We start from the raw sequence: 13,066 nt of genomic DNA on the forward strand, positions 1-13,066 counted from the left end.
TCTGATTCATTCTGCGTGTGTCTATGGGAGGGGGAAGCATCACCCTGACCTTGTGCCTCAGCTTCCACATGGCTTTTCATCCCCCTCTGCTGCTGCACCCCACAGTCCCTCCCCTCCCCGCAATGTCAACCTCATTTCCCCCAAGGACCTTGCTCTCTGGATCAGAGAATGAATTCAGGATCAGCCCAAGGGAAAGGAGCTTTAAAACAAGAATACCCATCTGGTCCCCATACAGAGATAGGGGGAGGGTTGGGGAGGGGATCTGCGGTCCTCCCATCAGCCTCTGCAGCAGGGACCCTTCTCTATCCCCAGCCTCCACTGTTAGGCAAACAAAGTCCTTGGTAGTGGGGTGGATTGGATGCACGTTGAACTGAGTCACCATCTGTTAGTTTATTCATTGCAGACTTATGTTTTGTTTTGCTTCTTCCTTTTTGGACTCCCCACGTTTCATACTTGCTAATGAGCGGATCAAATAGCCATTAAAGGTTGTGGGCAGGAGCCAGCCCTGCTCAGCCAGGAGACCCAGCATGCTCTGTGACACCTCTAAGAGACACCCCTCCCCCTCCCATTCTCCCTTTGGATTCCTGCTGCCTCAACCCTCCTCCAAAGAAATGGACTTAGCATGTTGCTTATTTAAAGTTCAATTCCACCCCCACCCCAGTCCCACAATCCCAGAATCCCAGCTACCCAGTCCAGCATGTGGTAAGGGGAATGGCTGGAGGGATATGAGGCAGACTTCTGGTGGTCTCTTAGGCTTGTGGTCTCTAGAGAGAAACTTCAAGGCAGCAGCTTCTGAACTCTGCTCCCTGCCATATGGAGGTCAGCCCTGTGATAGCAGAAGGGCACAGGAGCGTCCAGCCTCCTCCGCCCCGGTGCTGTCCCAGCACTAGAAATGCCTGTCCGTAGACTCTCTCCAGACAGTTTGGTTGAGGGGACAAGGAGGAGGTGAGGACCCTGGAGCACCTGTGAAAATACCAGCAACAATAAGAACAATGAAAATAATCAACGTCACTATGTCATGATATCCAGACATTGTTCATTCTTAAATTCTAATCCTTATCAAAATGTTTCAGAATAAATGGTATCATAACTCTTTCAGGTGCAAGTATCTGAAAATATAACTCTAACAGCCTAACAACAGCAAAAAAAAGGGTGGGGGAGGTATATTGATTTAAATAACTAAAAAATCCAAATCCAGGGCTTTTAGGTGTCAGGCCCTTCTGGACTGAACAGTTAAAATTATGTCCTCAGGACTTAGCTTCTCTTCCTCTCTCAGCTCTGATTTCTCCTGTTGGGAATCACTCTGAAACAGCGTTCGTCTATTTGGTAGCTCCCAGCAGCTCCAGACTTAAGCCTAGAGGAAATTAAAATCTCTCTTTCTCAATAGTTTAAATTCATGTCCTGGGCCTGATATTTATTGGCGTACATTCGGTCACGTGATCACCCATGAACCAATCACAGTATTGGGAGACACAATGCCCATACTTTTATTTATTTATTTATTTTTCATTGAAGTACAGTTGATTTACAATGTTGTGCCAGTTTGAGGTGTACAACAAAGTGATTCAGCCATATATATACGTGTGTGTGTGTACATATGTATGTATATCTATGTGTATATGTGTATGTATACATACGTATATATGTATATACATACATGTATACATACATACATGTATATATGTATATATATGTGTATGTATATATCTTCTTTTTCAGATTATTTTTAATTATAGGTTATTACAAGATATTGAATATAGTTCCCTGTGCTATACAGTAGGTCTTTGTTGTTTATATATTTTATATATAGTAGTGTGTATATGTTAATCCCAAACTCCTAATTTATTCCACCCCCATTTCCCCTCTGGTAACCATAAGTTTACTTTCTATTTCAGTGAGTCTATTTCTGTTTTGTAAATAATTTCATTTGTATCAATTTTTTTTAGATTCCACAACAATGCCCATTACTAACAGGACGAGCCTGGATCACTTGTGCATCTCTGAAGAGAAAGAGTATGACATCTGTGCCCCCTACCCTTGCAAAATACCGGGACTGTATGTCAGTGGAGGGGATTCTCAAGAGAATATTGGGTTCCTGTTGCAGAAGAAAGAGGAATAGACATTAGGGGGCAAAGACAATAAGTATCCACTGCACATATCATGTGCCTTTCCAAATGAAAAAAAATACTCAGAGGGATACATCATTTTCCTAGGGTCATACAGCTAGTAAACTGCAAATTGGTATTCAGATCTAGATTTGATCATTTCCAAAGCCACATACTGCATGCAGTCCTTCCTGCTACATTGAGTATCAAGGGGAAAGGGAGATAGAAAAGAAAGAAGGGGTGTTAAAAGCAGAGAAATGTGTACAAAAGAAAAAACTTTCCTGAATTAATGCAGATTGAGCTTACAAAATGCCCTGATATAGTACAAATATGTCATGGGAGAACAGGAAACTCATTGATCCATTGGAACTGACTATCTCATGATGGAAATAAATAATCTTATAGTCTAGAGCAAGAAGGTATCTTAGGAGATTTCAGATCATCTGGGCTGACGTGAACCACCTGGCACAGTTCCTTTACATCCCCTCCCTTACCTGTGCTCTCAATTGGTACGGAGGCCATGTGTCGCCTGGAAGTTGTCAGCATCCCTCCTCTTCTGCCTTGAAGAGGTGTGTGTTAGTCTATGAGAAAAAATTAGAGAATTGACTTTTATAATCTTCTGTGCCTCTATTATTGTCTTGGCCACTGGTGTTTCATAAATATCTTTAATACTGCTAATACCCAGTGCTGCCTCAGCTAAGTAATTCACAGTGGGAGCTGGGGTGCCCCCAACCCTGTCTCTGCCGTTTTCCGCCCATGCATCTTTTCGTGTTCTTTGATTGCAAGCAACAGAAACCTCCTCTGGCTAACTTAAGTTGAAGGGTGTAGGGTAGTTACAGAATACACAGAAAATCCGAGCAACTTGCCTTCAGGAAGGACAGGAAACAGGACCACTCCAGGGATACATGTGGATGAAAGTAATCGGGGCACCCAACTGAGTGGGCAAATTAGAGTGGATTTAACCTGCTCTCTGATCATCAAGACTTGTCTCTCTGTACAGGATTTTGTCCGCCTGGAAAAAGGGTGACTTTTTCTTTGCTCAAAGATGCCTCAACTCCCTTTGCTGTGTACCTTTTGTAAGTATCACATAGTGTTGGCAGTGGCCACAGAAGTAATAAACAATCTTCTCAGGTTGTTGCCATAAAAAATACATCGGCTCCAACAATTTCTGATCTAGTGTATTTCTACTAATGGTTCAGATTCTAAGGAGAGATTTGGCTAGCTTGAGCCCCTGATGGACAGTCTCATGAAACTTCATGGAATCAGGAGTCAGAAGGGTGGAGTGGAAGGAGGGAGAGACCTCCCCGCCCCAAATCAGCACTCTTTATCAAAAGAAGGAAAAACATTGCTGCAGACAATACCAACAGGTGCCCACCACACCCACAAGCTGAACAGGAAGTAAGTGCTCTCCCTTACTCAAGGCTGCCGTGGGTCACCAAATTCTAGAAGGAATCATTCACAGTGAATTCCGTGTGTATGGTACCCCCTGGAGTTGTGCAATGCAGAAAGAAGCCTTGTCATTTCCCTACATACTTCCTGCCTTACCAGTCTTTCCAGATATAACAGATACTGGGGTACAGTTGCTATATTCTCAATTTTTTTTGCTGAAAGCTCAGGTAGATCTCTCAGCCTAGCATGATGTAGGAAGGATACTAGTTTATGACTCTTCCTATCTTGCTTATTCTTCTTTGTCACCCAAGGAAAGGAGGCCTAGTCCTTCAAAAGTCTGTCCCACTTAGATGATCCCTTGCATCCCCTCATTCAAACTCTCTAATCTGTATCCCATACCCTTCTCTCTGAAAACCACCCCTGCCCCACTGTAGGAGGATGTCTGCTCCTCCTTTTCCCCTTGTGTCTTGCTAACTCAGAGTCTTTAGTTTAATAGAATGCTAATAAAGGTTTTTCTCTAGTTTCAAGAGGAATGGAAGGAGTGAATGCTCTAATTTCAGTCTGCTGTTCCTTACTAGTCATCTTCGAAGCAAAAACACTAACATGAGTGCCATTTTTCCCCTCAGTCTGACCTCACCTAAGAAAAGCAGAGCCTTCCCTTTAATGTGTCTTTGACCTTGCTCTTTGCAGAAAAATTACCCTTGAATTACTGAGCTAAGCAGCTTTTGACTCCTTTCTGAGCCTGGCTTACATTGTAAAAGCCATCACATTAGCTGTGAGTGGCTGGGCCTGAGCCATCTGGGATGGCAGATACCAGCTCCTATTAGACTCCTTCAGACCCTCAAATCTCTTTCCTGATAGAAGTAGGTAGGGGTTGGTCTCAGTTCATCACCACACATTTTCTATTTAATTCTGGTCCGCCCTGCTCTTGATTCTCCCAACTATTAACCCTGCTATTCATCTCTCTGTTTGTAGCCTTAGCTGACCGTTAGACTTAATTCATGGCACTGCTTCCTTGTACCTCTCAGCAACCCGTCTGCTGTTCTCTTCCTACTTGGCCTGCTGCTGCTGGGCCCAGATATAATCATGAGGATTTTGTCATATTGGAGAGCTATCTAGAAAGCAGAGAGAAGTGATATAAGAAAAGGTAAAAAAGGAACAGGTAAGTTTTGATGAAATGTAATTTCATGAAAATCTGTCTTGCTCAGGGACAGCCACAATGGGGAACGCTGGCTACTCTTGACCAGATCGATGGTATTAGGTGGGATGGGAGAAAAGGGCTAGTGCTAGAAACAGGAAAGAACTATCAAAGTCAATTCCTACGCATAGGACAGGCTGTGCCTAACCCTCTTTAACCAGCTGGACTCCCTATGGGATAAGCAACCCATGTAGGACTCTACCTCCCCTGCAACATGGACCTAACAAGAAGAGAACTGGGCAGAGTGGGAAAGAGTTGAGATGCTTGGGGAGGGTAGAGATGATAGGACAGTAGGCAGCCCACCAGCTTCATTACCAGATTCAGCAAGTCCTTGTCATTTCCAAGCCACGAGATACAGGAAGGAATTCTAGAGTTATCCTGCTGCCAGTGGATCTTCCCAGTGTAATCCCAAAGGTCTAGACTTAGATATAGAAGAACTGCAAAGATCTGGCTCAGGGAGGATGAGCGTGATGAGCCCAGGCACAGCACACAGGAACTTGATTCTTTTCTGAAGACGTAGTTGGACAAGAATGTTGGGAAGGTGGGGTGGTGTTCAGGTGCTACACATCAGCTCTCCCTCTCACCAGTATCCACCTTGGGTGAACCCAGACATCCTCAGGATCACAGCTGGTATCAAGCTCAGGATGTTCCACGTGGCTCCCTTAGACTCTCTACCTCACATCTGACTGTCTATTAGACATACCACACTCAACCTGGCCCAACCTGAACCATGCCCCATCCCCAAAATTTCTGTGTTTCCTGTTTCAGAGAATAGCAACTCTTTACCTAAGGCAGAAATTTGAGTGCTATCTCTGACTCCTCTCTCTCCATCAAGCCCCTTGCATTTAGTCAACCACTGAGACTTGCCAATTCAACCTGCTAGATGTTTATCAAATTTGTATCCGGTCACCATCCCTATTACTATAGTTCACATTCAGGCCACCACCATTCTTGCCTAAGTTACTAAAATAGCATCTAGCTACCATCGAACCATCAGCTACCACTCTTGCCCTTGCCAGTCTCATCTTCCATGACATTACTGTGCTTGAAAGTCCTACAATGGCTCCCATTTGCTGAGGATAAAGTCCAAACTCAATTGTCTTGCCTACGGGGCCCTCTGTGATCTACCTTCGACCCCCCTTCCAGCTTCATTCCTCACTACGATCTGCTACAAATTTCACTCTCTACAAACACAAGTACACTTATAGTTCTCCCTTCACACACTCTGCTGTACCTCACCTCCATGTCAGTGCTCCAAGTGACACCTTGATCAGCAATGTCCTTCCTCTGCTATTTTCGTCTAACACAGACTCTTTGAAGCTCAGCTCTAGAACCTCTTCCAGGAAGCCTTCTCTATCCACTACAGTTCACTTCTCCAAATGTTAAAGATGTTTTTAAAAAGAGACTCAAAAAGATTAAAAGAAGCAACAAAAGCAAAAATAAATAAACAGGACTACTAAAAATCTTCACAGCAAGGGAAAAAATTTTAAAAATGAAGAGGCAACCTATGAGAGAAAATATTTGCAAACCCCATACTCAGTAAGGGGTAATATCCAAAATATATAAAGAACTCATACAACTCATTAGCAAAAAACCAAATAACCCAACATAAAAATGGGCAAAGGGCCTGAATAGACATTTTTCCAAAGAAGACATACAAATGGCCAACAGGTACATGAAAAGGTGCTCAACATTGCTAATTATTAGGGAAATGCAAATCAAAACCACAATGAGATATCACCTCACACATGTTAGAATGGTTATTATCAAAAAGACAAGAGATAAGTGCTAACAAGGATGTGGAGAAAAGAGAATGCTTGTGCACTATTGGTGGGAATGTAAATTGGTGCAGACACTATGAAAAATAGTGTGGAAGTTCCTCAAAAGATTAAGAATAGAACTACCTTTGATCCAGAAATTCCACTTCTGGGTATCTGTCGGAAGGAAATGAAAACAGGATCTCAAAGTGATATCTGCACCTCCATGTTCATTGCAGCATTATTCATAAAGGCCAAGAAATAAAAACAACTTAAGTATCTGTTTCCGACAACAGATGAATGAATAAAGATGAATGGATAAAGAAGATTTTATATATATATATATATATATATATATATAATCTTCAGATATCAAAGAGAGAGAGAGAGAACACATGGGATATTATTCAGCCATGAGAAAGGAAATACTGCCATTTGAGACAACTTGGATGAAACAAGGGCATTATGCTAAGTGAAAGAAGTCAGACAGAGACAGATAAATATTATATGTAATCACTTACATGGGGAATCTAAAAAAAGCTGAAATCATAGAAATAGTAGATTGGTAGTAACCTGGGGCTGGGGAATGGGAGAAATGGGGAGATATTAGTCAAAGGGTATAAACTTCCAATTGTAAGATCAACAAGTTCTGGGGATCTAATGTACAGCATGGTGGTTATAGCTAATAATACTGTATTATATACTTAAAAGTTGCTAAGAGAGATCGTAAATGTCTCATCACACACAAAAAAATGGTACTTATGTGATGGGATGGAGGCGTTAGCTAATGCTATGGTGCTACTCATTTTATAATATGTAAGTGTATCAAATCAACGTGTTGTACACCTTAAACTTACACAATATTACTTGTCAATTATATCTCAATAAAATTGGAAAGAACAGATTAAAATATGGCTTCACCGTTCCCATGCCCTCACACATACAATTAAGGGCCCTAATTCGTACCCTTGTAATACACAGTACCTATCTAGCCATTGATCATGCTACCTCTTATTATAGTCATGTTTCCATTGTATTACCACTTAATGATAGTCTCCATGGGAACAAGGATGACATATTACATCCCCCACACCAAGACGACCATAATAGACATTAAATAAACTGTACATAAATAACTGTAGTAATAAACAATAACCAAGTACTTTGGTTTATTTAATTCTCCTCCCCTACTTCTAAAGAGGCAAGGCTGTTCATTATAGTCCTTCCCAGAATCCTTTTCAAGAGAGTGCAGTGTTGTGGTCAAGATCATGAGCTCTGGATTCCGGCATGGCTGAATCATTCTGGCTCTTCCATTTTTTAACTGTGGAAATGTGAGCAAGTTACTTATTCCTTATCCGCTCTGAGCCTCACCGCCTCATTTGCAAAATGAGGATCATCATAGAATCTACCTCATGTGGTTATTGTGAGGCTTAAATTAGGTAATGTATGGCTCTTGCTTGGTACATATTAAGTGCTCAAAGAAAACAAAACAAAACAAAACCTTGGTGATGATCATCCCTCTTTTCTACTCTTTGACTTTCTAGCCTAGTACTCCAAAGTCAGGAGGAGGGGATATGATTAGGGCTGAGAATGGGAAACATTTTCAATCTTTTAAGTGTATCTTTAACCTGAAGTTTCTGCTTTTGTTCCAAAGCAAGGTTGAAAGAGAAAGGGCTTCTTTGTGATTCTAGCTGTCTTTTATTCAAGAGGAAAGTATCACAGCAGCAGCAGATCACCGAGCCAGGAAGCCTGGCCCAGAGAAGTGATGCTGCCTGCTCAGTGAAGAGGGAATCGGTCACAGAGACAGATCTCATTAATGCTAATGGCCTTTGTGCAGCTAATTAGCAGCATACTACACTCAGTATTTACCCTTGTGTGCCTACAAAGCTCCACTTTCTCCTTGGGAAGCAAGCTGTTTCTCTACCTGCCTCATGGCGAAGAAGATCTCTGCTGCCAGACAGCAGCTTCATCTCTGCCCGCGTGGGGTGGCTGCAGGAAAGCAGACGGGGCTCCATTCAGGGGCCTGGGAGGAAGGTAAAGAGGGAGCACGTGATTCGTCTTCCAATCCTGGGTGGAGCACTGGGCTGCTAAAGACCTCACCCATCACGGGTGCCACTTTCATGAGTCAACCAGGCAGCTGTCAGCCCCAAGTGCCCTTCCAGAACTGCTGATTGTGCAACCATCCTCTTCTTCCTTTGCAAGGAGTGGTTCTCTGAGCTTAGGGCAGAGCCCCTCCTTCCCACAGGGCCTGGGAGAAGGGGTGAGTCACCAAGAAAGGGTCTTCTTGGAGGCCTAAGCAGAGAGCTGCTGATGACCTTCCCACCATCCATTCCACAATCTTTAACAGAACTCGGAATCTGAGCCGCACCATGAACACGACAGTGAATAAGGAGTGAACAGGCGGGGCTCTGCCCTGGGGAGCTCCCATGAAGATGAACTTACAGCTATCACGCTGCACTGGGATAGTGCAGGGCAAGAGCGGAGTGTCAGGGAAGGACCGCTCTGGCCGGACCGGGGGAGTCAAGAAGAGCTTCATGGAGGAAAAATCGCTGAACTGTCCAAGCACCTATGCCCTGAGCATAGACCTGTCTCCAGTGGAGAAGTCTGCTCTATTAGGTGCCCCTCCCCTTCCTCTGAAGCAACAGGCTTGAAATCTGAAGAAGTCATCGCAGCTCTGAGTCCTGGTCCTGCTTGAAATGATGTAGACAGAGAGGCTGCCCTGGGGACCGAATGTTCTGGAGACTATAGGATGATCACTGCTCCGTCAGCAGGAGCCTGGGCTGGTTCCCTGGGAGACCTCCCTCTCAGCTCACCTCCGCATTCTCTTGGCCTCGGAAATCCTCCCCAGCTCCCAACCCACAGCCTTGCTCCATGGCTAATGCCAATTGCACAGATGACCACAGGGCCAGTGGTTTCTCCTCATACCCCAAGAGACGTGCAATGACCCCCCAAAATTCACATGTTGAAGATTAACCCCCAGTGTGACGATATTAGGAAGTGAGGCCTTTGTGAGGTGCTTAAGTCATGAGGATGGAGTCCTCAGGAAAGGATTAGTGCCATTATGAAAGGGACCCCAGAGGGCTCTTTTGCCTTCTTTCCACCCTGTGAGGACACAAGGAGAAGGCAGCAGTGATGAGAACCCAGAAGAGAACTCTCACCAGAACTCAGCCATGCTGGCACCCTGATCCCAGACATCCAGCCTCAGGAACTGTGAGAAATGAATTTCCATTGTTTTATAACAATGGCGTTTTGGTACTTTGTTATAGCAGCCCAAACTAAGACGAAATCCTGGTTCAAAAGGAAACCAACCCTGTGAAGTGGTTGCTTGATCAATGCCCAGCCCCTAACTGCACTGGAGCTCTTGCCCGGCCACCGGCCCTGTCCCAGCTGAACGTATCCTGAAACCCGGCAGAGCACTGGGAGAGAGAGCCTTAGTCCCCCGATGACCCCTGTGCAGCTCGGGAGAGTTGGGTGGCCTGTGCTTTAAGGCAGGAGCTGGGTCTAGAAGATGATGTCTTGCTGCAGAGGTGACCGCAGAACCAGTGGCCTCTCACCGAACGCTGGGAGCTGCCCACCCACTCCTGACACACATGCACACACCATAGTCTCTTGCTACAGCTTCTGTTCACCAGGGCACCACTGAAAGCTGCGTGGGTGGAGTTGTCAGCAAGGCCCCATGGATGGGCTCCCTGCCAGCCATTCCCTTTTGGGCTAAAGGATTGCAGAAGAAGCTGTAGTGTCAAAGAAGGACCCAATGTTAATCACTATTTTATATGCTACAGTATAGCTGAGACTACACAGGACAAGTCAGGATCAATGAGGGGCTGGCTTGTCCCAGGTGGAGCATTCTTGTGGAGTCCTCAGTGGCCTAGCCTTGTTCACAGAACTGAGTTCGACTACGGAAGAATGCCTGGCCCCGTGGCACTGGCTTGTAAGCAGGCAAGGAGGCTGCACAGTCAGCCACAGCTGGTGCCCACTTCTGGGCCTCTATTTCCCTGAAGCTCTTTCCATTTCACTCCAAAATCTTTCCCAACCTCTCTTTCTCTCATTCTCTCCTCGGGTGACCCAAAGTGCATTGTTTCAAGACAAAACAGAATAGTCAAGACAGAAACAGCCCCAGTGCCAGTGCAAATTCTGCCCTGCTAAGTCACAACTCATCTGCACTGGCTTGGCCTAGGATACACACAGACTCATGGCGGTCAAACCTTAATGCCCAGCCAGTCTTGGACTGGGGCCATTGCCCCTACATATAACTGCCCTTACACACACACACACACCCCCTTTCAGGAAACTGCCCCAGCTGCTCAGAGAAAGGAATTGCACGTTTTTCAAATGTTAGAGCCAGGAAGAAATTGAGAAGTCATTCAGCTCAGCGTCCTCCTGACAGATGGCTGGAACCAAGGACTCAAGAGGAGAAGAGCCTTGCCTAAACTTGCCTGGCATGTTGACACCCTGGCCTCCTGACTCTTCCCAGACCTTGAAGTCTCTTGCTGGTCTGTACCCTCAGTGACCAAGTCACCAGCTCTTGTTCAAGTTCCTCCCTCTGCTGTAGAGCTGGTCATGAGCTAGCGCCATGACTGATGGGAGGAGTTTCCAGTTTTAGCCTCCGTGCAAAGCAGTGGGGCTGTGTGGTCTGATGGTTAGAACCCAGCTTTAGCAGCTACCAACCCAGGTCTGAATCCTGGATCAATCACTAGGTAATTATATGTCCTTGGAAGGTTAAATAACCTGTCTGGGCCTCAGTTTCATCATCTGCTAAATGGAATAATAACACAATCTACCTCACAAACTATTGTGCAGATTAAATGAGTTACTATTCTTTAATCTTAAAGAACCTGGTACAGAGTAAGTGCTATATGAACCTAGGCTATTATTATTATCATTGGGATATTTATTATAAATGCATATTCCAGGCCCCACCCACAGAGACTCTGATTTAGTACATCCATATTGGGAACCAATAATCTGAATTTCGGCAACCCCCCCCCCAGTGATTTTAGTGGGTGCCTGGGGGAGAGAGGAATGCAATGGTCCAAGGACCATATTGACACCAAAGCTGTTTTCAAGGCTGAGGAAGTGTATTTTGACCCCACCCTGGTCTGTAAAAGAAGAACTCCAATGACCTAGTTAGCCTTCTTGTCTGAATCCCTAGATCCACATTCCTCACATTTCCCTCCTTCCTGGACCTCTTGTTAAAAGACTGGTCCTCAGGTCTCACCCAAACCCTGCGACTCTAAGTCCATCCACCTCACTACAAATAACTCAATTTCGTTTCTTTTTATGGCTGAGTAATATTCCATTGTATATATGTGCCACATCTTCTTTATCTATTCATCCAATGATGGACACTTAGGTTGCTTCCATCTCCTAGCTATTGTAAATAGAGCTGCAATGAACATTTTGGTACATGACTCTTTTTGAATTATGGTTTTCTCAGGGTATATGCCCAGTAGTGGGATTGCTGGGTTGTATGGTAGTTCTATTCGTAGTTTTTTAAGGAACCTCCATACTGTTCTCCATAGTGGCTGTATTAATTTACATTCCCACCAGCAGTGCAAGAGTGTTCCCTTTTCTCCACACCCTCTCCAGCATTTATTGTTTCTAGATATTTTGATGATGGCCATTCTGACCGGTGTGAGATGATATCTCATTGTAGTTTTGATTTGCATTTCTCTAATGATTAATGATGTTGAGCATCCTTTCATGTGTTTGTTGGCAATCTGTATATCTTCTTTGGAGAAATGTCTATTTAGGTCTTCTGTCCATTTTTGGATTGGGTTGTTTGTTTTTTTGTTATTGAGCTGCCTGAGCTGCTTGTAAATTTTGGAGATTAATCCTTTGTCAGTTGCTTCTTTTGCAAATATTTTCTCTGATTCTGAGGGTTGTCTTTTGGTCCTGTTTATGGTTTCCTTTGCTGTGCAAAAGCTTTGAAGTTTCATTAGGTCCTAGAGTCTGTCATACAGAGTGAAGTAAGTCAGAAAGAGAAAAACAAATACCGTATGCTAACATATATATATGGAATCTAAGAAAAAAAAAATGGTCATGAAGAACCTAGGGGTAAGAGGGAAATAAAGGCACAGACCTACTAGAGAATGAACTTGAGCATATGGGGAGGGGGAAGGGTAAGCTGGGACAAAGTGAGAGAGTGGCATGGACATACATACACTACCAAACATAAAATAGCTAGCTAGTGGGAAGCAGCCACATAGCGCAGGGAGATCAGCTCGGTGCTTTGTGACCACCTAGAGGGGTGGGATAGGGAGCGTGGGAGGGAGGGAGACACAAGAGGGAAGAGATATGGGAACATATGTATATGTATAACTGATTCACTTTGTTATAAAGCAGAAACTAACACACCATTGTAAAGCAATTATACTTCAATAAAGATGTTAAAAAAAGAAAAAAAAAAAAAAAACAAACCCTGCAACGACTCCCAACTCTTGGGTTTAGGAAACAGCCTTTTCAACACTGCCCCCTCCCAAGGTGGTTCAGACGTTTATGGAAGGTTGACAGTCACTGACAAAGAGCAGGTTTCCCTGGCCCAGCTGAGCACTGCAGGTCCGGGGGACAGAGACTGCCAGGGAGGGAGCCTGGGTCACCCTTTGCTCCCCTTCACC

The 13,066-nt window shown here is 44.4% G+C and overlaps 1 long non-coding RNA gene across 1 annotated transcript; it reads right to left on the bottom strand.

Annotated features, from left to right (window-relative positions):
• Positions 1-283: 283 nt before the first annotated feature.
• LOC132525396 (uncharacterized) lies at positions 284-8,473 on the bottom strand. The gene is made up of 3 exons (XR_009542227.1): positions 8,374-8,473; positions 2,600-2,686; positions 284-963 (listed from the first exon to the last, which is right to left on the bottom strand). It is a non-coding gene; the product is annotated as an uncharacterized LOC132525396 (long non-coding RNA).
• Positions 8,474-13,066: the final 4,593 nt, after the last annotated feature.

This window comes from Lagenorhynchus albirostris, chromosome 9, assembly GCF_949774975.1.
Source record: "Lagenorhynchus albirostris chromosome 9, mLagAlb1.1, whole genome shotgun sequence".
Classification (NCBI taxonomy): Eukaryota; Metazoa; Chordata; class Mammalia; order Artiodactyla; family Delphinidae; genus Lagenorhynchus; species Lagenorhynchus albirostris.